This window comes from Podarcis filfolensis, assembly GCF_964270895.1.
Source record: "Podarcis filfolensis genome assembly, chromosome: 2".
In the NCBI taxonomy this organism is placed as follows: domain Eukaryota; kingdom Metazoa; phylum Chordata; class Lepidosauria; order Squamata; family Lacertidae; genus Podarcis; species Podarcis filfolensis.
Window position 1 is genome coordinate 10,998,144 of NC_139605.1, and position 25,206 is coordinate 11,023,349.

Genomic DNA, 25,206 nt, shown 5'->3' on the forward strand with positions numbered 1-25,206 from the left:
AGCGGCAAGGACAGGTCCATCTGCTTCATCCTACCAAGTCTCTGTTACACATGCCAAGTCAAGTTCTCCATCCACGATCAAGGCAGGGAATTTAAAAGGTCTATATAAGGACAGGCACACCTTTGTTCGGGGTCCTCCTCCATCCTCCTGCATGTGAGGGGAGCACCCTATTGCAACAGTTCAATAAAGATCAGGCTTACTAGCTGTTTGCTTCTCAATATTCTCTGGTTGACCTCTGTTATTTTCTCCTACTGATGGAGAACCTGCAAAGGACTCTATAAAGGCTCTTGTGTCCCCCATAAGGGAATGAGGGCAGATTTTGTTTACAACAGGTACCTCTTTATCTTCTTGCAATTTGATGTGCTTTCGAACTGCTAGGTTGGCAGGAGCAGAGACAGAGCAACAGGACTCACCCCTTCACGGGGATTCGAACAGCCAACTTTCTGATCGGCAAGCCCTAGGCTCTGAGGTTTAACCCACAACACCACCCGCGTCCCTTATTGAGGACAATACATTCTTGACAAAGCCGGGGTCCAAAGCAGGCACAGTCCAGCTGGGGCAAAGAAAGAACTTATATTCCCTATGCACACGTTCCCTCCCTCCTCTTCCCATTGGTTGGGTGCTACGTACAAGGTTTTCCTTCCCCCAATTATCAAATAACAGACGAGGCTGAGCGTGGAGAGAAACTTCTCCTTCCTCAGAGTTGCCTCCACTTCCGGCATCACCAGATAATCTCCGGGTTTGCAAAGGAGGGAGGGAAGGAGGCGGAAGCGGGGCTGCGTCGTGCGGAGGCGGAGGAGGGGGCTTCTTCCTAATCAAGCCTCCTAATTAAGCGCCCTCACTCCCTGCCTCCCATGCGGGGGCTCCCATTCTCGCCCCCTGCCCAGGATTTCAGATGAGTGCAAAGCCAGTGGCGGGGAAGGAGGGAAGGGGCTTTGCGAGGGGGTCCAGGATGAGAAGCCCCGGGACGGGATCCGGGCGGGGAGAAGAGAAGGGAGGAAAGGGAGCTGTTCTCTTAAAGGGGGCCTTGAAGGGGAGGGGGGGAGAAGCTTCCTCCTGCATGGATCTAGTACAAAGGGAGGAGGCGGGCGAGGGGAGAGGGGTGGGCATTGCTGGCCAGGATCGTCTTAATAATAGTATTAATTTTAATTTAGTATCTATACCCCAGCAGAAGACCCCTCGGAGAAGGACCTTATCTTTGGGCAACAGGCGAAAGCATTCCTCTTCTCCCAGGCGTTTGGCACATTTAAAACAATCTATGGACTGCACACCTGCATGGGGGGCGTGAGGGTTGTCGTTTTTATTTCTTACTCGGCTATGCATCTCTGTGTTTTTCTCTTGTAAGCTGCCCTGTGATCTTTGGAAGAAGGGCAGTATAGAAATGTGAAGAATAGCTGTAAAAATAGGAAGCCCTCTTGCGTTCCAGGCGGGGGGGTTGGGACAGAGTCTCTGATCAGCATACATAACAGGATGGGCTTAGGTAGGAATAGTAATAATAATAATAATTCATTACTTGCACCCTGCCCATCTGACTGTGTTGCCTCAGCCACTCTGGGCGGCTTCCAACAAAAACACCAAAAAATTTAAAACATTGAAAACTTCCCTGTACAGGGCTGCCATCAGAAGACTTCCATTTTGTAGAAATGGCCTTTGAATTTAAAAAAATGCCCTCTTTAAGGAACAACGTGGTGTAAACGTGTATGTTGTCCTCTAGGTCCAAACACATAGTAAGAGCAAGCAGTGCTCCAAAGTGCTTCTCTTGTAAACTTGCCATCTAAGTTGTTTACTCCTGACCAAAGCTCCTGTTTCCCAAAAGGACTGGAGGGGGGAGGTCTCCTCACCACTTTTAACCCCCCCACTCCCACCGCATGGAAGGCAGAGGACGTGTTCATTCACAATCCCAGTAAACCATGTGTGTATCTGAAGTGAACCAGGCGCTGCAGCTCCTTCCCCTCTCACTGGGCAGCAGAGGAGGAAACGGATGGGTTTGAAGGCTCTTTCTGCCTCTCTCCCCTGAGCAACAAGAGCAAAGGGTGTTTGCAGGGCGAGAGGGCAGAGGGAGCAGTGGGCGGAACCACGGCCTCTCCCAGGGGGTCCAGATGCAAGCAAGGGGCTTCCTCCTTCTCCATGCAAGGCCCACCCATGTATTCAGAGCAGTCCTTTGCAGATTAACTCTTAAGTTCCAAGGGATCTACTCTCAGGCCACTAACATGCATACCATGCCAGCCTTAGGAAGGGAGGTGGGACAGGCAGGTGAAAGAAATTGCCAAAGGTGTTTGAAAATGGGTGGGGGGCTTTTTTGTATGCAACAACTGCAGTGAGGATACTGATTGCCAGGGATAGAAAGGAGATAAAATTCCATCAAAAGAGGAGTGGCAAGTAAAAATCCTTCAATATATAGAAGTAGCATAGATGACGGAAAAGATCAGAGATCGATTGACCCAAAAGTTTAAAAGAGATCTATAGACAATATTTAAAAGAACAGTGTCCCCATATAAAAACTTTAGAATGCTTCGAATAACTCTCGGAATTGAATAAGGTACAAAGAATTCAGACAAGATTTAACAAAGATAAAGTTTATTGAAAAACAGAGGCAAGTAATTAAGAAAATTGCCAACCTAGCAGTTTGAAAGCACGTCAAAAGTGCAAGTAGGTAAATAGGTACTGCTCCGGCGGGAAGGTAAACGGTGTTTCCGTGCGCTGCTCTAGTTCGCCAGAAGTGGCTTAGTCATGCTGAGTGCGGACAAACGTCGGCTCCCTCGGCCAGTAAAGCGAGATGAGCGCCACAACCCCAGAGTCATGCGTGACTGGACCTAACGGTCAAGGGTACCTTTACCTAATTAAGAAAATAAATAACCTATATCAAGGAAGTTGAAAGTTGATGGTTGGAATAATTTTGTGCATTCGTGAAGTATTGTTCTATTTCTCTTTGTAAGAAATGTATTGTGCTTTTTTGTTCTGTTTCTTTTCCTTTTTATAAGCTTTTGTTGTGTGTGTGTGTGTTGATTTTAATCCAATAAAGATTGAATAAACAAAATAAAATAAATAAAAAAGGAAGGGAGGTGATGAAAGGAATTGCCAAAGGTGTTTGAAAATGGGTGGGGGCTCTTGGGAAGGGGGTGCCCAGTTGGGGCTTCTCCAGGGGCAGCAGAATGTCTTGGGCAGGAGAATCCCTGCAGGGGCTCTCAGACTCCCTTGGCTTCTTCTTCCCTCCCTCCCAGGAAGCTGCAACTTGCTCTGGCTTCTGCGCTCCTCAGGAAGCTGAACCTGCAAACCTAGCTGAGACTGAACCTGCAACCCTGGCCAGGATGGAAGGAGGAAGATGGACGGGTGACCTGGTCAGGCTGTCTCCCGCATCCCTCCCCAAAACCTCTGAGCATTCCCTCCCAGGACCCTTGGAGAAATCTGGTGAGTTCCAGGGGAGAGGAGATGGGTATTCCAGGGATAGATGGATGGTGGAGGGAGAAAGGGGAAAAGATGGAGAGGAGACAAATGGAAGGAAGTTCCTGACATTAAGGAGGAGGGGGGTGAGGTCTTCTGCAAAGCAGCTCTTTGTTTCTTGAATCCCTTTCATAAAGTAGTGGGGGCAGATTTTCTTCCTCCTGGATTTTAAATCTTAGGAGTTACAGTGGTACCTTGGTTCTCAAACATCAGTTCCAGAAGTCTTCCAAAACCAAAGCGTTCCAATACCAAGGCGCACTTTCCTATAGAAAGTAATGCGGAATGGATTAATCTGTTCCAGACTTCTAAAAATAACCCCTAAAAGAGCAATTTAACATGAATTTTACTATCTAACAAGACCATTGATCCATAAAATGAAAGCAATAATCAATGTTCTGTACCATATAATAAATAAGACAGTATTGTAGATGATAAAAATTAAAATTAAAACAAAAAACAAGTCACAGTCAAAAATGAAAAAGCCACACAAACAAAAATGAAATAATGGGAAAAAACTAAAGCACCAAATGTCACCTCAGAACACTGCAACCAGTAACAGCTTTAATATTGATAAGGTGGGGGGCTTAAATTAGCTGCTCAAGGATACTAGTGGGATGAAAAAAGCCTTAATTACAAAGACATTTATATAATCATTTCATGAGATTCTCTGAATCACATGACTTTGCTCCATCCCTTTCATGGGTCCTTATATTATTTTTTCCAAAACTTCATACAGTGGTACCTCCGGTTGCAAACAGGATCCGTTCCGGAGCTCCAGACGGATCCCAAGCTTTTTGCAAACCGGAGGACCACTTCTGCACATGCACACGGCACAATAGAGTGCTTCTACGCGTGCGAGCAACGAAACCCGGAAAAATACCAGAGGGTTATGTAACACGAGGTACTAGTGTATAGATACATTCTCCACAGTTTTCATTTATCTAAATTGTCCATAAACTTATTTACAAGTGATTCCTAAAGTCCAGCTAACTTTTTGATTTGCTTGCAGTAATCTCATAGGTAGATTATAATTTTTCCCCATTCTTTTTTAAAGTCCTTGTTTTCTTGATTCCTGAGTCTGGTGGCTAATTTTACCATTTCGGCAGAGTCCAGCAGTTTGGCTTGCCATTCTTCCCTAGTTGGGATTATTGCATCTTTTCATCGTTGGGATAATAACATCTGTGCAGCTGTTGTCACATACATAGTCTTTCCTGGTCTTTTGGGATCTCAGTACCTGTAATTCCAAATAAATAAGCTTCTACATTCTTAACAAACATTATTTTAAACATTTTTTTCCCAATTCATTATATTTGTTGTTGTTGTTTAGCCGTTTAGTCGTGTCCAACTTTTCGTGACCCCATGGACCAGAGCACGCCAGGCACTCCTGTATTCCACTGCTTCCCGCAGTTGCGTCAAACTCATGCTGGTAGTTTTGCGAACACTATCCAACCATCTCGTCCTCTGTCGTCCCCTTCTCCTTGTGCCCCCATCTTTCCCAACATTAGGGTCTTTTCCAGGGAGTCTTCTCTTCTCATGAGGTGGCCAAAGTATTGGAGCCTCAGCTTCAGGATCTATCCTTCCAGTCAGCACTCAGGGCTGATTTCCTTCAGAATGGATGTTTGATCTTCTTGCAGTCCATGGGACTCTCAAGAGTCTCCTCCAGCACCATAATTTAAAGGCATCAATTCTTCGGCGATTAGCTTTCTTCCAAGGGGGAAAGCCACCAGGGTGTTTTTTACTCAAGCAAATTTTTATACTTCTCCCATACCCTACAAATTGGCTTTCTTACTATATGATTCTGAAAAGCTCTATGCACCTTGGCCTTTTCCTACCATATATATGCATGATATCCATTATTTGTGTACTTGAAGATCTAAAATGCAGTATCTGTGTTTTCCAATGTAATCCATTCCCGGTTCTAGCAGATACAGGATACTTCATAATAAAGTTTCAAATCCGGCAGGGCAAAACCTCCTCTCTCTCTTACATCTGTTAATAATTTATTTTTAAACCTTGGTTTTGTCTCTTTCCAGATAAACCTAGATATATCTTCTGGCCATTTTTCAAAGCATCCTGCGTTGTCTATTGCCTGGACTGATTGGAATAAAAATAACATTTTGGCAATACATTCATTTTTATTACTGATATTCTTCCCCAAAATGATAAATTCATTCTTCCCCATATCTCTAAAGCTCTTTTTATTTCTTTCCACTCATTCTTGTAATTGTCTTTAAAAATATTAATATTCTTAGCTGTCAGACAAATCTATCAGTATTTGACTTTTTATGTATAACTAACTCTGTTTTCTGTTGTAATTCCTTTTGGTCTTGCTCCATTGTGTTTTTTACCAAAAACTTAGTCTTATTCTTGTTTAGTTTAAAGCCTCCGGCCTGCCCGAAGTCCCATATCTTTTCTACCACATTCGGTGGAGTATTTTTGGGATCCTTCACTGTAATTACAAGGTGAACTGTAAAAGCTTTTAATTTATATGCTTTATTTTCTACTGTTATTCCTCTAATTAATTTCTCCACTCTTTCTCTCTCGCCAGGGCCTCTAATACCAAAATAAATAATAATGGTAATAGGGGATATCCTTGTCTTGTCCCCTTCGTTATTTTACACTTTTCTGTTATAACCTTATTATCAATCATTATAGACTATTGGTAAAAATAAATTGCATCAATTCCTGTCCCAAATGCTTCCCCAGAATTCATTTTTTAAAAATCTTTTTCATAAAAGCCCATGAAACATTATCAAAAGCCTTTTCAGCATCTATAAACATTAAGACCGCTTTTTTCTCATTTCTTACTTCCAAATATTCAATAATATCAATTATATTCCTTCTATTCTCCTTCACCTGACGTCCTGGTAGAAAGCAGGCCTGCTTGTGCTGAATTTTTTCTGCTAAAACACCTTTCATTCTATTGCCCAAAATATGATCAATACTCTAAATGGAGTATTTTTCTCGCCTTTTAGTTCAAGAATTATTGGGCTGTGGTCCGAAAGCGTTCTTGGTTGTATTTCTACTTTTTTAATCTATGGACTTCCATCCTACAGGAGACAGTGATGGCCAACAATTTGGCTTGAAAAAAGAGGATAGCTTGAAAAAAGAGGATTAGACTGGTGTCTGTGCTCTGCCCTCACGGTCCTAGGCAATAATGCTTCTTAATACTAGTTCCGGGAAAGCACAGGAAGGCAGAGGGCACTCAAATCCTGCTTGCTGGTTTCCCACAGGCATCTAGTTGGCCACTGTGAGAACAGGATGCCTTTGCCCAATCGAGCAGACTCTTCTTATGTTCTAATACAGGCATCCCCAAACTTGGCCCTCCAGATGTTTTGGGACTACAACTCCCATCATCCCTAGCTAACAGGACCAATGGTCAGGGGTAATGGGAATTGTACTCCCAAAACATTTGGAGGGCCAAGTTTGGGGATTCAAATATATTGCAATATTTTTACATGTGGCATAGTAACACGAAAGTTTTACTTCTTAGTCATAGGAGAGACTGCTACTCGAGCCTGTGATCATTTCCTCCAGGGAAAAAGAGAAATACAGAGATGTGTCCAAGAAGCCAATTCCACCATAGATTATAAAATAATGCAGTTTATTAAGTGTGAATGGAGTGATCATGTGTTGTTCTTGCCATTATCTCATCTGCATTCCTAAAAGATTGGAAAATAGAGAGAACAGTGGGGAAAAAGTGACAGTATTAAAATAGGAGAAGGTGCAAATTGGAATTGGCTTGTGTTCAGTTCCTTTCTTGTCTTTCCTGAAAGTCTTAACAGGATTCTCTCCCCCCGCCCACTCCCAAACAGGTGAGGAAGATGATGGCCAGAATTCTATGGAACCATCTGTGAATTCATTGGGAAGAACAAAGAAACAGTTTAAATGCCTGGAATGTGGGATGTGGTTTAGTCACAGTGGAAGATTGAGGACACATCAACAAATTCACATAGAGGAGAAATCATTTAAATGTTTTGAATGTGGAAAGCGCTTCAGTCAAAATGGAACACTTAGAACACATCAACGAACTCACACAGGGGAGAAACCATTTGGGATGTCAAAAGAGCTTCAGTAAAAATGGAGCACTTAGAAAACATCAATGAACTCACACGGGGGAGAAACCATTTAAATGTATTGAATGTGGAAAGAGCTTCAGTCAATATGGACAACTTAGAATACATCAACGAACTCACACAGGGGAGAAACCATTTAAATGTATTGAATGTGGAAAGAGCTTCAGTCAATATGGACAACTTAGAATACATCAACGAACTCACACAGGGGAGAAACCATTTGAATGTATTGAATGAGGAAAGAGCTTCAGTCAAAGTGGAGCACTTAGAATACATCAACGAACTCACACAGGGGAAAACCATTTAAATGTATTGAATGTGGAAAGAGCTTCAGTGAAAGTGGAGCACTTAGAATACATCAACGAACTCACACAGAGGAGAAACCATTTGCATGTATTGAATGTGGAAAGAGCTTCAGTCAAAGTGGAGCACTTAGAATACATCAACGAACTCACACAGGGGGAAAACCATTTAAATGTATTGAATGTGGAAAGAGCTTCAGTAGAAGTGAACACCTTAGAAGACATCAACGAACTCACACGGGGGAGAAACCATTTAAATGTATTGAATGCGGAAAGAGCTTCAACAGGAAGGATAAACTTACATTACATTGGCAAACTCACACAGGGGAGAAGGTTTAGTCAATATGGAACCTTTGGAAACATCCATTAATCCACATGGGGAGACCTTAATACAGTGGTTCCTCGGGTTAAGTACTTAAATTGTTCCGGAGGTCTGTTCTTAACCTGAAACTGTTCTTAAACTGAAGTACCACTTTAGCTAATGGGGCCTCCTGCTGCTGCTGCTGCCGCCACCGCACAATTTCTGTTCTCATCCTGAAGCAAAGTTCTTAACCCAAGGTACTATTTCTGGGTTAGCAGAGTCTGTAACCTGAAGCTTATGTAACCTGAAGCATATGTAACCCGAGGTACCACTGTATAGTACTCTCTAGAGCAGCCTTTCTCAACCTGTGGGCCCCCAGATGTTGCTGAACTACAACTCCCATCACCCCTAGCTAGCAAGGCCAGAGCTCAGGGATGATGGGAGTTGTAGTCCAAGAACATCTGGGGACCCACAGGTTGAAAACCGCTGCTCTAGAGGGTTTTCTGTTGTAATTATTAGATTGTCTGCGAAGGCTCTGACCTTATAGGCCCTTTGTGCAACTTTAATTCCTTCTATTCTAGGGTCTTCTCTTACTGCTTTCAAGTATACTTCCAGAAGTGTAATAAAGAGGAGAGGAGAAAGAGGGCAGCCCTGTCTTGTTCCCTTAGATGTATTAGAAGCTTCTGATGTTTCACCATTTATAATTAGTCTGACCTTTTGGGAACTATAAATCGCTTTTATACCACTACATATTTTCTCACCCAAACCCATCATTTCCAAAGTTTTTTGCATGAATGCCCCCGAAACATGATCCAATGCTTTCTCCGCATCCACCAAGATCAGGGCTGCCTTTTTATCTAGTCTCATTTCTAGGTATTCTATTGTATCTACTACCAAACTTACCATATTTTTCGCCCTATAGGACCTATGCTGCGGATAGCAGCCTGCCGCCCGGCGCGCACGGCGCACTGAAGCAGAGCGCCCCGCCGGCCAGGCAGACATCGGCCGGCCCCACAAGCTCGGGGGACAGCGGGGAGGCGCAGTGCCGCCATTCCGCTGTTCCTCGACCTGGTTTGGTTTCCCCGACCTGGTTTTGGGGGGGAAATAAAGGGGAAAATTTTTTTCCTTTATTTCCCCCCAAAAAGCTAGGTGCGTCCTATGGGACAGAGCGTCCTATGGGACGAAAAATACGGTACGTTGCTGAAAATTTGTCTTCCCCGTAGGAAGCCTGACAGATCTTTCTTTATTAATCTTGCCAGGATTTTTTTCAATTTATTGGCTAAAATTTTTGCAAATAATTTATAATCTGAATTAAGAAGTGAGTTTGGTCTATAATTTTTAATTTACTCTAAATTGGATCCATATTTCAGTTCAATGTAATAATAATAATAATAATAATAATTATTATTATTATTATTATTATTATTATTTATTATTTATACCCCACCCATCTGGCTGGGCCTCCCCAGCCACTCTGGGCGGCTTCCATAGAAACCAAAAATACAGTAAAATATCACACGTTAAAAACTTCCCTGAACAGGGCTGCCTTAAGATGTCTTCTGAATGTCAGGTAGTTGTTTATCGCTTTGACATCTGCTGGAAGGGTGTTCCACAGGGCGGGCGCCACTACCGAGAAGGCCCTCTGCCTGGTTCCCTGTAGCTTTGCTTCTCGCAATGAGGGAACCGCCAGAAGGCCCTCGGTGCTGGACCTCAGCGTCCGGGCAGAATGATGGGGGTGGAGATGCTCCTTCAGGTATACTGGACCGAGGCCGTTTAGGGCTTTAAAGGTCAGCACCAACACTTTGAATTGTGCTCGGAAACGTACTGGGAGCCAATGTAGGTCTTTCAAGACCGGTGTTATATGGTCTCGGCGGCCGCCCCCAGTCACCAGTCTAGCTGTCGCATTCTGGATTAGTTGTAGTTTCCGAGTCACCTTCAAAGGTAGCCCCACGTAGAGTGCATTGCAGTAGTCCAAGCGGGAGATAACCAGAGCATGCACCACTCTGGCGAGACAGTCCGCAGGCAGATAGGGTCTCAGCCTACGTACCAGATGGAGCTGGTAAACAGCTGCCCTGGACACAGATTTGACCTGTGCCTCCATGGACAGCTGTGAGTCCAAAATGACTCCCAGGCTGCGCACCTGGTCCTTCAGGGGCACATTTACCCCATTCAGGACCAGGGAATCCTTCACACCTGCCCGCCTCCTGTCCCCCAAAAACAGTACTTCTGTCTTGTCAGGATTCAACCTCAATCTGTTAGCCGCCATCCATCCTCCAACCGCCTCCAGACACTCACACAGGACCTTCACCGCCCTCACTGGTTCTGATTTAAAAGAGAGGTAGAGCTGGGTATCATCCACATACTGATGAACACCCAGCCCAAACCTCCTGATGATCTCTCCCAGCAGCTGCATGTAAATGTTGAAAAGCATGGGGGAGAGGACAGAACCCTGAGGCACCCCACAAGTGAGAGCCCAGGGGTCTGAACACTCATCCCCCACCACCACTTTCTGAACACGGCCCAGGAGGAAGGAGCAGAACCACTGTATGACAGTGCCCCCAGCTCCCAGCCCCTCAAGACGGTCCAGAAGGATGTTATGGTCGATGGTATCAAACGCCGCTGAGAGATCCAGCAGAACTAGGAAACAGCTCTCACCTTTGTCCCTAGCCCGCCGGAGATCATCAACCAGTGCGACCAAGGCAGTTTCAGTCCCATGATGAGGCCTGAATCCCGACTGGAAGGGATCCAAATGGTCCGCTTCTTCCAGGCGTGCCTGGAGTTGTTCAGCAACCACTCGCTCAATCACCTTGCCCAAGAATGGAAGATTTGAGACTGGGCGATAGTTGGCCATCGTGGCCACATCTAAAGATGGTTTTTTAAGAAGCGGCTTAATAACCGCCTCTTTCAGCGGGTCTGGGAAGGCTCCCTCACGGAGGGAAGCATTCACCACCCCACGAAGCCCATCGCCCAGTCCTTCCCGGCTAGCTTTTATAAGCCAGGATGGGCAAGGATCCAGGAGACAGGTGGTTGGTTTCACTCGTCCAATCAGCCTGTCCACATCCTCGGAGGTAACAGATTGGAATTGATCCCACTCAACTTGACTAGACAGAACTCTAGCACTCTCCCGCCCCGGCCCTGCTCCCACGGTGGAGTCTACTTCTTCCCGAATCTGAGCGATTTTATCTGCAAAAAACTTTGGAAAATCATTGCAGGAGAACATGTGGCCCGTACTGGGCCCCGATGTTGCAGGTGGTTCCGCTAAATTGTGAACCACCTGAAAAAGTCTCCTGCTGCTGTTTTCTGCAGATGCAATAGAGGCGGTGAAGAAATTCTTCTCCGCCGTCGCTATCGCCACTTGGTAGGCTCGAAGTTGAGCTCTAACCTGTGTCCGGTCAGATTCGGAATGAGTTATCCGCCACCGGCGCTCTAGCCGTCTCAACGATTGTTTCATTGCCCTCAGATCCGTGGAAAACCACAGGGCTGTCCGGGCTCCATGCAATCGGAGAGGGCGCTTCGGAGCCAAACAGTCAATAGCCCTGGTTAACTCCACATTCCAGCGGGCCACCAGGGAATCAGCTGAAAGGCCATCAACATGGGATAAAGCATCCCCTACCACTCTCTGGAAACCATTTGGATCCATTAAGTGGCGGGGGCGGACCATCCGAATTGGTCCCACCTCCCTGCAGAGGGGATGGGTTTCAGAGAAGTCCAGTTGCACCAGGAAGTGATCTGACCATGGCACTTCTTTCGTTTCGCTTTTACTTAGTGTCAGATCACCAACATCCATAGAGGTAAACACCAGGTCCAAGGCATGTCCGCGGCTATGGGTTGGGCCAGACTTATTCAGGGACAGCCCCATGGAGGCCATGCTTTCCACGAAGTCCCGAGCGGCCCCTTGTAAGGTCGTGTCGGCATGGATGTTAAAATCCCCTAGGACGACCAAGCTAGGTGTCTCCAGGAGAACATCCGCCACGACCTGAAGCAGCTCGGGCAGGGAATCCTTGGTGCAGCGGGGAGGTCGGTACACCAAAAGGAATCCTGTACTGCCCCTATTGCCCAACTTCCAGAACATGCACTCGGAAAACTGGGTCTTCCCAATAGGACGCCTGGTGCAAACTAATGACTTCCTAAAAATCACTGCAACCCCCCCTCCCCGCCCACATGACCTGGGTTGCTGTGCGTAAGAGAAACCTGGTGGACAAGCAGCGGCAAGGACAGGCCCATCTGCTTCAACCAAGTCTCTGTTACACATGCCAGGTCAAGTCCTCCAGCCATGATCAAGTCATGGATGGCAGTGGTCTTATGAATCATTGACCTGGCATTGCACAGCAGCACCTTCAGGTCATGTGGGTATCCCTTGCTGATTCTAGTATCCATCCGGTCAGGACCAGACCCGGAGGCAGGAATAGTCCTCAGACAACAACTAAACCTGCCCCCTCTGTAATGACATGGTCTAGTCTTAGCGTAACTCCTCCTCCTACCCGTGATCACCGAGATCGGTTGTCCCAGTGCATCCCCCCCTGTGGAACATGCCCCAGCCATTTTGTGGGCTGGGCCCACTCCCCGGCAGCCCTGACTCCTCCCCCTAAGAACAAAATAACACCTTAAACAAACAAAACCAATAAAACAATACAAACAAAAAATGTAAAAATTACAAAAACATCAAAATAAAAAAAAATAATTCCCCAAGCCCAACGAAACATCCATCCCACCCCCACCCCCCACATACAAAAAATCCAAAAGAAAAATTTTAAAAACATTTTAAAAACATTCTGTGCCCCTCCGGCAGTAACAACTGTCCTAGTGAGGCCTGTCAGGCCCCGCCCTGGGCCAGATGGTAAGTGGCAAGAGCAGGGCCCTCAGGCACTCACTCAGGGGAGTCCTCCTGGGCAGCAAGCAGCACGCAGCCCTTATGAGGCTTCAGGCCCCGCCCCAGGCCAGATGGTAAGTGGCAAGAGCAGGGCCCTCAGGCACTCACACAGGGGAGTCCTCCTGGGCAGCAGGCAGCAAGCAGCACGCAGTCCTTATGAGGCTTCAGGCCCCGCCCCAGGCCAGATGGTAAGTGGCAAGAGCAGGGCCCTCAGGCACTCACACAGGGGAGTCTTCCTGGGCAGCAGGCTGCAAGCAGCACGCAGTCCTTATGAGGCTTCAGGCCCCGCCCCAGGCCAGATGGTAAGTGGCAAGAGCAGGGCCCTCAGGCACTCACTCAGGGGAGTCCTCCTGGGCAGCAGGCTGCAAGCAGCACGCAGTCCTTATGAGGCTTCAGGCCCCGCCCAGGCCAGATGGTAAGTGGCAAGAGCAGGGCCCTCAGGCACTCACTCAGGGGAGTCCTCCTGGGCAGGCACTCACTCAGGGGAGTCCTCCTGGGCCTCTTGCCATTATTCTGGCACTTGTCCTCCTTCTAAAATTTTGTTCATTATTTTTTCTAACACCAGTAATATGGTCTCTTCCAATTTTTTTGTAATTCATTATAGAAACACCATCTGGACCAGGGACTTTACCATTCTTAGAAGTCACAATTCCTTCTTTTATTTCCTTAATATAAACATTTAAGTATTTCTATTCTTTCTCTTATTTTTGGCAATCTATTGTTTATAAAAAAAAAATCCTATTTTTTCATCAAGTTCTTCCAGCTCACTTCCATTTCTGTTGTTTTGCAGCAGATTAAGTTAATGTAAAAACACAAAACAACCACAAATAATCTTGAGGCAGGTTACACATTTATTCCAGTTCAGTCTTTGGTTACTGACATTTCTATCCCACAACCCTATCCACCTAGCAGACTGCCTCTCTCCCCTGCCCCTAAAAGCCCATTAGTAAAATTTTCTGCAGAGAAAATTGGGGATTAGGGAAAACAGGGATTGTTCCATGACAGTTGTCACTTGCTGACAATGCAGAAGGAGGCCACCTTGGTGTACCCAGAAGATACCAGATGTTGGTTGTAGTTACGTCTATACAAAGTGCATAGCCTTTGACCCTCCATAGAGAAATGGGGAGGAATGAGGAGCCTGAATAGCTGACTAGAAGGAAATGTACCCTGGTAAGCTTCTGTCGATTCTTGAGGGGGCTTTGTATCATTTAACTTCAAAATGTGGGAAATGTTTGTGGGGCCTTCTCCTCCCCCTGTTGCTGCTGCTGAGTGGGGCCCTGGCTATCTGCCCCAAACGTTTGCCTGGATGGTAGCAGGATGGGAGAAGTCAAGTGCCCAGAATCAAAAAGGAAAAGTATTTTCTGCATCTTTTCTTGAACGAAATGAGTATGTCTGAAACCTCAGACAAAGTCCATGTTGACAGTATCAAAACTGCTATTCATAACCCAGTTAATATATTTATTACTGCTGATATAAAGAGTCTATCCTTCAGAGAAATACAATATAATTCTGTCCCAAACAAACACTTTAACCAGATAAACTTGCCATCTGGGAGGTGGGGCAAGATGCTGAGGGAATCTATTCTATCGGGGGGGGGGGGTAGTTGTGGGTTGTAGTTACATCTACACAAAGTGCATAGCCTTTGCCCATCCATAAAGAAAGAAATGGGGGGGGGAGACAAGAGCTGGAATAGCTGACCAGAAGGAAAGGTAACCTGGGAACGTCATGTTGATCGACCACCCCAGCTCCCTGACCCCAAGAAAAGACCAGTCCAGGGAGGCAGGTGAGCATTACAGCTAAACCCCACATTATGCTCTCCAGTAGCTATTCCTTCAGCCAGGCCTATTTTCATTCAGTCTCCAGTGTGTCCATGGGTGGGTGTGTTTTACGTTTCCTTTCCCCCCTTCCTTGCAGTCCTGACAAAAATCAAACCTCCACGCCAATGCTTTCAGCCCCAGAAGAGGAGCTCCCCTTGGTGTCAAGGGAGGGGGGGTCCAAGGGAGCATCTGGAGCCCTGCCATTCCTTCTGTCGCTGGGCCCTTCCCCTCCTCTCTCTGCCATCCCAGGGCCAATCTTGACTCCCCAGGAGGAGACGGTGTCTGTCTGTGATGGTGAGATGTCCTGGCCGGTTGAAGGACCACTTCCTGGTTCCTGGAGCTCCATCCTTCTTTCTCATGCAAGGTGGAGTCATGAAGCAGGTGAAGACTGAGCACACCTAAGGGCGACATGGGGGGTCGTTCTGCTTAACCTTTCCCCGTCTGCTCCGTTTCTGGATCAAACTCCCCAGCTAATCTATCTAGCTGCTGCTGCTGCTGCTGCTGCATGTCACTGTTCCTGTGTCTCTGGAGTGTTTCTTTGAGGAGAATACAGGACACTGCAAAAGACATTATGGAGAGAGTCAGAACTTACAGGGTTAAGAAGTTCTGAGTGACGTCTCACATTCTTTGAGGCGTGGCGTTAGAACACTGAGGGGAGTGTCTGTCTACGCTGACACACAGTGTGAGCTGAGTCCGCTCACGGAGAGGATCGAAATGAGTTCCGTATCACCGGGAAATTTATGATTTGTTGTTTTTGTACGAGATTAAAGCTCTTTGTAAGATAAGGAAAGACACCGAGCGTCTGACTGATTTACTGCACACAAGGCAAATATCGGCTCTGTTTCTGTCGCTGTGCTAAGCTCTGCTACACTGCAGTTTTGGAGCTGCCCAGAGGGAACAGAGACGCAGGGAAGCGTGTGGGCTCCAGGGGCAAGCGAAGCTGCCAGTCAATTTCGCCAAAGGTTATGGAAGGTCAGCTGACGCTGTGAAGCAAGCCAAGTCCGTGCCGGTGTGTTCATGATCTCCTGCCAGGGAGGGCAGTGGAGAAAAGCTGAAAGCCAAGACGCTGGAAAAGCTGAAGCCAGCTGGAGCTGTGGGAGCTGTGCCTCGGTCGTGAGGCAGGGAGCTGTGCTGGACCGGGTGCCGGAGAGGCTACTACTGTTCGTAAGTAGGCTGGGCCCCGGGGGAGAAGATGGCAGGCAGCCATGAATCGTGTGCAGTCCCTTTTGAGAAGGTGGATGGGAAGGAGCCCTGGGTCGCGTGGCAGGCACTGAAGGTCGCAGTGGGAGCCAGGCCAGAGGGGGCCAGATGCTGCACAGAAGCTGCAAGTCCAGCAGGGGCTGAGGAACGCCCAGGGAGCCCAATGAGGGTTGGGACAGTGTTTGGAAGCCGATGCAATGCTTCGACACGCCAGAGCGATGGGCAGCCGTGTGCTGGAAAGCAGCTGAGAGCTGGGAAGAGGAAGGCAGGAGCAGTCCGTTCCTCTGGAAGCTATGCGCCCAGGAGTGGTGATGCAGGCCAGTCCAAGGGTCTTGAGTGCCAGGCTGTTTGGCAGGAGCTGGAGAAGGTTTGCAGAGAAACCACCGAGCTGGAAGCCAAAAGTCACATCCCCAGTTGCAGAAAAGCCTCAAGGAGTGCTGCTGGCAAGAGTGGGGGGGGCACAGAAGTCCAAAGGCCACTTTGTAAAGTTTTCCACTCGTCGCTGTTTTGTTTGCGATTCCCCTGACCATCTGCGAAGCTGTTGTCCACAGAGAGGGCAGGAAATTGCCAAGGACATTTCCCATGGGAACCAGCCAGGTTTCCATGGCAACCAGCCCGGCAGAAGAGGCCAGCGTGGGAAGTCGCAGAGGCGGCCGGAAGGGGAAGGAGATGCTTATCAACTGTCTGCTTCAATGGCTGTTTTGAAAGACACCTGCAAAGGCCACAAGGAAGGGGGCAGAGGGAACTCTGTTGCTAAGGCAACGAAGGACAGTGTGCTACGTTGGGTAGTTGATTCTGCTGCAAATAGACATCTCGTGCCTGAGACACCTGGTGTCCAGATAAAGAACTGCAGAGCTGTTTCAGCTGGGAAATCAGTGTGTTTTGCTGATGGGTCACAGAGGCTTGTAACAAAAGCTGGGAATGTTTTTGTTTCTTTCTTGCAGGCGCAGCTGGAAGTCTACGTGGCGCCGGGACTGAAATGTTGTCTTTTATCTGTACCATGTCTCTTACAGGAGGGGTATATGGCTTGTTTTGAGAACAATGTCTGTACAATTTCCAGAGGGGGGAAGCAACTGGTACGTGTTGAGAAAAATCAGAACAACCTCTTTGTTCTGGAAACACCTCTGGAAGAGGGAGTGGGGAATGCTGGGAAAGCTAACATTCACACTCATGTTTCATGTGCATGCGTGTGGCACAAGAGGATTGCACATGCGTCTTGTGATAACTTGCAGATGTTATCAGAATGCACCAAAGGGTGCAAGGTAAGAGAATGTGGTGAAACCCTAAATTGCAGGGCTTGCAGGAAAGCCAAGAACAAGGGATACAGTTATCCCAGGGTGGAGAGAGTAACCACAAAGCCTTTTGAGCTTGTGCACGCAGACCTGTTTGGGCCTATGCCTCAGCCAAGTCTGGGCAAAGCCAGGTTTCTGCTGACGCTGACAGATGATTTTACGCAGAACTCATGGGCGTTTTCGCTGAAAACGCAGGAGGAAGCAACGCAACTGATCAAAAATTGGGTTGCGGAGGTGGAACAGAGGTTCTCCACCAAGGTGCAGGGATTCAAGTGTGACCGTGGTTCAGAGGTCACTGGGTCTGCTCTAAAGAGTTTCTTTCGCCAGAGGGGGATACGTCACAAGGTGACTTCGCCTCAGGAGAGTGGCGTGGCAGAGCTGAGGAGTAAGGCTCTGGTTCAAGTATCAGAAGTCCTACTGTGTGACTCTGGGTTGCCTCAAAGTTTCTGGGGTGAGGCAGTAAAAACGGCCAATTTCACGATGAACAGGTGCTACAATTCAGTGGTAGGTGACACCCCGTATTTCTTGCTCAACGGACAGAAGCCGCAGGTGCATTTCTTCCGTTCGTTTGGTTGCAGAGCCTTGGTGCCTGTACCAAAGTGTCTGCAGCAAGAGGGTGGTCCAAGGTACCAGGAAATGATCTTCTGTGGGTATGAGCCTACGACAAAGGGGTGGAGATTTGCATACCCAGAAGGTGATCAGACCAAGCTTCTGGTCAGTAAGCATGCTGAGTTCTATGAGCAGCAGGAAAGTAGGGCAAGGCCCAAAATGAGTCATGACGTTGTCTCAGATTGTCTGTCTGAATCTGAGGAGGAGGGAGAGCCAGGTGATGGTGACCTGATCGATGATCAGGATCAGCACCAGCGGAAGGGGTCTCCACAGGTTGTGAAAGGAGTGTGCAAGAGTGAGCCCTCATCTCCTGTTAGAGTGATGGAGAAAGCTCACAGACGGGTCAAGTCAGAGGGGGAGTCGTCTGATGAGAAAGACGCACTTGCTGGCCCCAGTGGGTCAGAAGAAGAACCCCAGTTTGTGCCCAGGCGGTCATCTCGGGCAACAAAGGGAATTCCACCTGAGAGGTTTCGAGTCACAAATGCGTGGGTTGGTCTCGCACAGTGCGAACCAGAGATTTGTGAGGAGACTCACCAGGCAGGTGGGAAGGTGTGGAACACACAGAGGTCTACAAAGGTGTGTTCACAAGTCCTCTCAGAATGTGATACGAGAGGGGGTATGGAGAGAGTCAGAACTTACAGGGTTAAGAAGTTCTGAGTGACGTCTCACATTCTTTGAGGCGTGGCGTTAGAACACTGAGGGGAGTGTCTGTCTACGCTGACACACAGTGTGAGCTGAGTCCGCTCACGGAGAGGATCGAAATGAGTTCCGTGTCGCCGGGAAATTTATGATTTGTTGTTTTAGTACGAGATTAAAGCTCTTTGTAAGATAAGGAAAGACACCGAGCGTCTGACTGATTTACTGCACACAAGGCAAATATCGGCTCTGTTTCTGTCGCTGTGCTAAGCTCTGCTACACTGCAGTTTTGGAGCTGCCCAGAGGGAACAGAGAGACGCAGGGAAGCGTGTGGGCTCCAGGGGCAAGCGAAGCTGCCAGTCAATTTCGCCAAAGACATTGTGTGTAATGAGTGTGCAATAAGGTAGACAGAGGCTGAGCCCTCCCTGTAATGCAAACAGGGAGACTTCTGTCCAGGAGATTTCTGTATCAAAAATTCTTTGCTGAGGTGGAAGGGGGGACTAAGTGTTATGTATTGAAGTTCTCACCCTGGCCACCAGGGGTATTGTGTATATAGGTTTCACTCAGGTCCACGTCAGTTAATTTAGGCGGGAAACCCTGGGTGGTTGTTGTTACAGTGTTGACAGCTGGCTGCCTATAAAAGCAGGCCAGCTGAGCTGTTTGCTGTTCAGTTCAGTTCCAGTTTAGTATAAAGAACCACTTGGAGAAATCTCTGTGTCGTCTACTATGTCCAACCACAATTTAATACTAAGTGAGGTTGGAGTAGAACCATGTTTGCATGAACATGAGAAGGCAAAATATGTTCTTCATTTAAATATTTATTAAAACAATTTATTCAGATACTCAGAAGAGTTATTAGGCTTTTTTGCCATAAGCTATTTCATACTTTGTAAGAAGTGGGTCCTGAGACCCTTGATCCCCTTCCTTAAAATACCATCTGAACAAAATTGGTGAAGCAGTAAGGAGTTTATTGAGGACAATAGGTAAAGGGACCCCTAACCATTAGGTCCAGTTGCGGATGACTCTGGGGTTGCGGTGCTCATCTCGCTTTACTGGCCGAGGGAGCCGGCGTACAGCTTCCAGGTCATGTGGCCAGTATGACTAAGCCGCTTCTGGTGAACTGGAGTAGTGCACGAAAACGGCATTTACCTTCCCGCTGGAGTGGTGTGTAATAAAAAATTTTAAGGTCTTATATATATAATAAATGTTCATAAATGTACCAACCAAGCACGTATATCAATATGTGGACCACGTCTGGAGCAGCACAGGAAAAGCAACAACATTCAAATTTCTGTTGTAGACCGCCTTTTTTGTGATGTAGGTATGATGTTTGTGGGGGGTGGTCTTGGGTTACACCCCTTCTGTGATGTATGTATGATGTATGGAGGGGTGGTCTTGAGCTCTAGGGCAGGGAATTTAAAAGGTCTATATAAGGGCAGGCACACCTTTGTTCGCGGTCCTCCTCCTTTCTCCTCCATGTGAGGGGAGCAACCTGTTGCAACAGTTCAATAAAGATCAGTCTTACTAGCTGCTTTGCTTCTCAATATTCTCTGGTTGGCCTCTTTTATTTTCTCCAACTGATGGAGAACCTGCAAAGGACTCTATAAAGGAATAAGGGCAGATTTTGTTTACAACAGGTACCTATTTATCTTCTTGCAATTTGATGTGCTTTCGAACTGCTAGGTTGGTAGTAGCAGAGACAGAGCAACGGGAGCTCACGTCATTGCAGAGATTCAAACTGCCAACCTTCTGATCGGCAAGCCCTAGGCTCTGTGGTTTAACCCACAGCGCCACCCGCGTCCCTTATTGAGGACAATATAAAAGGTAAAGGTACCCCTGCCCGTACGGGCCAGTCGTGTCTGACTCTAGGGTTGTGCGCCCATCTCACTCTAGAGGCCAGGGGCCAGCGCTGTCCGGAGACACTTCCGGGTCACGTGGCCAGCGTGACGAAGCTGCTCTGGCGAGCCAGCACCAGCGCAGCACACGGAAACGCCGTTTACCTTCCCGCTAGAAAGCGGTACCTATTTATCTACTTGCACTTTAGGGATGCTTTCGAACTGCTAGGTGGGCAGGAACTGGGACTGTTTGACGGGAGCTCAACCCGCTGCGGGGATTCGAACCGCCGAGCATGCGATTGGCAAGCCCTAGGCGCTGAGGATTTACCCACAGCGCCACCCGCGTCCCTACTGAGGACAATACGGCCTTGCAAAAGCGGGGGTCCAAAGCAGTCACAGTCCAGCTGGGGCAAAGAATGAGCTTTTATTCCCTATGCACACGTTCCCTCCCCCGTCTTCCCATTGGTTGGGTGCTACAAGGTTTTCCTTCCCCCAGTTATCAAATAACAGACAAGAGGCTGAGACTTCTCCTTCCTCCTCAGAGTTGCCTCCACTTCCGGCTTCACTTGCATATAATAAATGTTCATAAATGTACCAACCAAGCACATACATAGATATGTGGACCACATGTCTGGAGCAGCACAGGAAAAGCAACAACATTCAAATTTCTGTTGTAGACCGCCTTTTCTGTGATGTATGTATGATGTATGGAGGGGTGGTCTTGAGCTCCAGGGCAGGGAATTTAAAAGGTCTATATAATGGCAGGCACCCCTTTGTTCGGGATCCTCCTCCATCCTCCTGCATGTGAGGGGAGCACCCTGTTGCAACAGTTCAATAAAGATCAGGCTTACTAGCTGCTTTGCTTCTCAATATTCTCTGGTTGGCCTCTGTTATTTTCTCCTACTGATGGAGAACTGGCAAAGGACTCTGTAAAGGCTCTTGTGTCCCCCATAAGGGAATAAGGGCAGATTTTGTTTACAACAGGTACCTATTTATTTTCTTGCACTTTGTGCTTTCCAATTGCTAGGTTGGCAGGAGCAGAAACAGAGCAACGGGAGCTCACCCCATTGCAGGGATTCAAACTGCCATCCTTCTGATTGGCAAGCCCTAGGCTCTGGGGTTTAAACCACAACTCCAGCCGCGTCCCTTATTGAGGACAATACGTTATTGCAAAAGCGGGGGTCCGAAGCAGGCACAGTCCAGCTGGAGCGAAGAATGAGCTTTTATTCCCTATGCACACGTTCCCTCCCTCGCCTTCCCATTGGTTGGGTGCTACAAGGTTTTCCTTCCCCCAATTATCAAATAACAGACAAGAGGCTGAGCGTGGAGAGAAACTTCCTCCTCCTCTGAGTTGCCTCCACTTCCGGCTTCACCAGCAGAGATAAAATCGGAGCTTGCAAAGGAGGAAGGGAAGGAGGCGGGAAGCGGGGCTGCATCGTGCGGAGGCGGAGGAGGGGGCTTCTTCCTAATCAAGCCTCCTAATTAAGCGCCCTCACTCCCTGCCTCCCACGCGGGGGCTCCCATTCCCGCTGCCCAGGATTTCGGGTGAGTGCAAAGCCAATGGCGGGGAAGGAGGGAAGGGGCTTTGCGAGGGGGTCCAGGATGAGAAGCCCCGGGACGGGATCCGGGCGGGGAGAAGAGAAGGCAGGAAAGGGAGCTGTTTCCTTAAAGGGGGCCTTGTAGGGGAGGGGGGGAGAAGCTTCCACCTGCATGGATCTAGTACAAAGGGAGTTGCAGGGAAGGAGGCGGGCAAGGGGACAGGGGTGGGCATTGCTGGCCAGGATCGCCTTAATAATAGTATTAATTTTAATTTTAATATCTATACCCCAGCAGAAGGCCCCTCGGAGGAGGACCTTATTTTTAGGCAACAGGCGAAAGGCCTTTGGCTCATTAAACAATCTATGGACTTCACACCTGCATGGAGGGGGGAGGGTTGTCATTTTTATTTCTTACTCTGCTATGCATCTCTGTGTTTTTCTCTTGTAAGCTGCCCTGTGATCCTTGGAGGAAGGGCAGTATAGAAATGTAAAGAATAGTTGTAAAAATAGGAAGCCCTCTTGCGTTCAAGGGGGGGGGGGATTCGGACAAAGTCTCTGATCAGCATGCATAACAGGATGGGCTTAGGAGGGAATAATAATAATAATAATAATTCATCACTTGCACCCTTCCCATCTGACTGTGTTGCCTCAGTCACTCTGGGCGGCTTCCAACAAAAACACCAAAAAAATTAAAACATTAAAAACTTCCCTGTACAGGGCTGCCATCAGAATACTTCCATTTTGTAGAAATGGCCTTCGAATATAAAGAAGTGCCCTCTTTAAGGAACCACGTGGTGTAAACGTGTATGTTGTCCTCTAGGTCCAAACACATAGTAAGAGCAAGCAGTGCTCCAAAGTGCTTCTCTTGTGAACTTGCCATCTAAGTTGTTTACTCCTGACCAAAACTCCTGTTTCCCAAAAGGACTGGAGGGGGGGTCTCCTCATCACTTTTAAGCCACCCCACTCCCACCCCATGGAAGGCAGAGGACGTGTTCATTCACAATCCCAGTAAACCATGAAGTGAACCAGGCGCTGCCGCTCCTTCCCCTCTCACTGGGCAGCAGAGGAGGAAACAGATGGGTTTGAAGGCTCTTTCCACCAGCCGCCTCTCTCCCGAGTAACAAGAGCAAAGGGTGTTTGCAGGGCAGGAGGGCAGAGGAGGAGGCAGCGAGAGCAGAGAAAGCAGTGTGCGGATCCCCCGCCTCTTCCAGGGGGTCCAGATGCAAGCAAGGGGCTCCTTCTTCTCCATGCAAGGGCCACCCATGTATTCAGAGCAGTCCTTTGCAGATTAACTCTTAAGTTCCAAGGGATCTACTCTCAGGCCACTAATGTGCATACCATGCCAGCCTTAGGAAGGGAGGTGGCACAGGCAGGTGAAAGGAATTGCCAAAGGTGTTTGAAAATGGGCAGGGGCTCTTGGGAAGGGGTATTTTTGTATGCAACAACTGCAGTAAGGATGCTGATTGCCAAGGGATAGAAAGGAGATAAAATTCCATCAGAAGAGGAGTGGCAAGTAAAAATCCTTCAATATATAGAAGTAGCACAGATGACGGAAAAGATAAGAGATTGATCGACCCAAAAGTTTAAAAGGGAATGGGCGATCTATAGACAATATTTAAAAGAACAGTGTCCCCTTATAAAAACTTTAAAATGCTTCAAATAACTCTTGGAATTGAATAAGGTATAAAGAATTCAGACAAGATTTAACAAAGATAAAGTTTATTGAAAAATAGAGGCAAGTAATTAAGAAAATTGTCAACCTAGCAGTTTGAAAGCACATCAGAAGTGCAAGTAGATAAATAGGTACCGCTTTGGCAGGAGGGTAAATGGCGTTTCCATGCACTGCTCTGGTTCGCCAGAAGCGGGCGGCTTAGTTATGCTGGCCACATGACCGAGAAGCTGAGTGCGGACAAACGCCGGCTCCCTCGGCCAGTAAAGCGAGATGAGCGCCGCAACCCCAGAGTCATCCGTGACTGGACCTAATGGTCAGGGGTATCTTTACCTAATTAAGAAAATTAATAAGCTACATCAAGGAAGTCGGAAATTGATGGCTGGAATAATTTTGTGCATTCGTGATGTATTGTTCTATTTCTTTTTGTAAGAAATGTATTGTGCTTTTTTGTTTTGTTTCTTTTCCTTTTTATAAGCTTTCGTTGTTGTGTGTTGATTTTAAACCAAAAAAGATTGAATAAACAAAATAAAAAAGGAAGTGGGGGTGATGAAAGGAATTGCCAAAGGTGTTTGAAAATGGGTGGGGGCTCTTGGGAAGGGGGTGCCCAGTTGGGGCTTCTCCAGGGCCAGCAGAATGTCTTGGGCAGGAGAATCCCTGCAGGGGCTCTCAGACTCCCTTGGCTTCTTCTTCCCTCCCTCCCAGGAAGCTGCAACTGGCTCTGGCTTCTGCGCTCCTCAGGAAGCTGAACCTGCAAACCTAGCTGAGACTGAACCTGCAACCCTGGCCAGGATGGAAGGAGGAAGATGGACAGTTGACCTGGTCAGGCTGTCTCCCGCATCCCTCCCCACAACCTCTGAGCATTCCCTCCCAGGACCCTTGGAGAAATCTGGTGAGTTCCAGGGGAGAGGAGATGGGGACAGGGATAGATGGATGGTGGAGGGAGAAAGAGGAAAAGATGGAGAGGAGACAAATGGAAGGAAATTCCTGACAGGAAGAAGGAAGGGGTGAGGCCTTCTCCAAAGCAGCTCTTTGTTTCTTGAATCCCTTTCATAAAGTACAGTGGTACCTTGGGTTACATACACTTCAGGTTACAGACTCCGCTAACCCAAAAATAATACCTCTGGTTAAGAACTTTGCTTCAGGATGAGAACACAAAACGCGTGGCAGCAGCGGGAAGCCCCATTAGCTAAAGTGGTGCTTCAGGTTAAGAACAGTTTCAGGTTAAGAACGGACCTCCGGAACGAATTGAGTATGTAACCAGAGGTACCACTGTAGTGGGGGCAGATTTTCTTCCTCCAGGATTTTAAATCTTAGGAGTTACAGTGGTACCTTGGTTCTCAAACATAATCGGTTCCGGAAGTCTTCCGAAACCAAAGTGTTCCAAAACCAAGGCGTGCTTTCCCATCGTGGTTTTGGAACCACTGGTACCATTATGGTACTCAAACATAATCAGTTCCGGAAGTCTTCCAAAACTAAAGCGTTCCAAAACCAAGGAGCATAAAATGAAAGCAATAAACAATGTTCTGTACCATAAAATAAATAAGACAGTATTTTAGATGATAGAAATTAAAATTAAAACAAAAAAACAAGCCACAGTCAAGAATGAAAAAGCCACAC

General features: G+C 47.4%; 3 protein-coding genes and 1 long non-coding RNA gene across 4 annotated transcripts in view; 3 read left to right on the plus strand and 1 right to left on the minus strand.

The window, feature by feature from the left end:
• Nucleotides 1-1,776, minus strand: part of LOC310757472 — a 31,850-nt gene extending 30,074 nt beyond the window's left edge. The window contains exon 1 of the long non-coding RNA XR_014545242.1: nt 1,683-1,776. This is a non-coding gene — a long non-coding RNA (uncharacterized lncRNA). The remainder of the gene's footprint in view (nt 1-1,682) is intronic.
• LOC310756790 (uncharacterized protein) overlaps nt 1-7,424 on the plus strand; it is a 52,160-nt gene extending 44,736 nt beyond the window's left edge. The window contains exons 2-3 of the transcript XR_014544982.1: nt 3,222-3,408; nt 7,257-7,424. The gene's annotated coding sequence lies outside the window, so the exon portion shown is untranslated. The remainder of the gene's footprint in view (nt 1-3,221; nt 3,409-7,256) is intronic.
• The window catches only part of LOC310756708 (uncharacterized protein), a 53,586-nt gene that overhangs the window by 13,116 nt on the left and 15,264 nt on the right, over nt 1-25,206 (plus strand). The gene's annotated exons all lie outside the window — the stretch shown is intronic.
• Nucleotides 24,398-25,206, plus strand: part of LOC310758102 (uncharacterized protein) — a gene marked incomplete at its 3' end in the record, with an annotated part of 30,240 nt that continues 29,431 nt past the window's right edge. Inside the window, exon 1 of the mRNA XM_083604039.1 lies at nt 24,398-24,478. The remainder of the gene's footprint in view (nt 24,479-25,206) is intronic.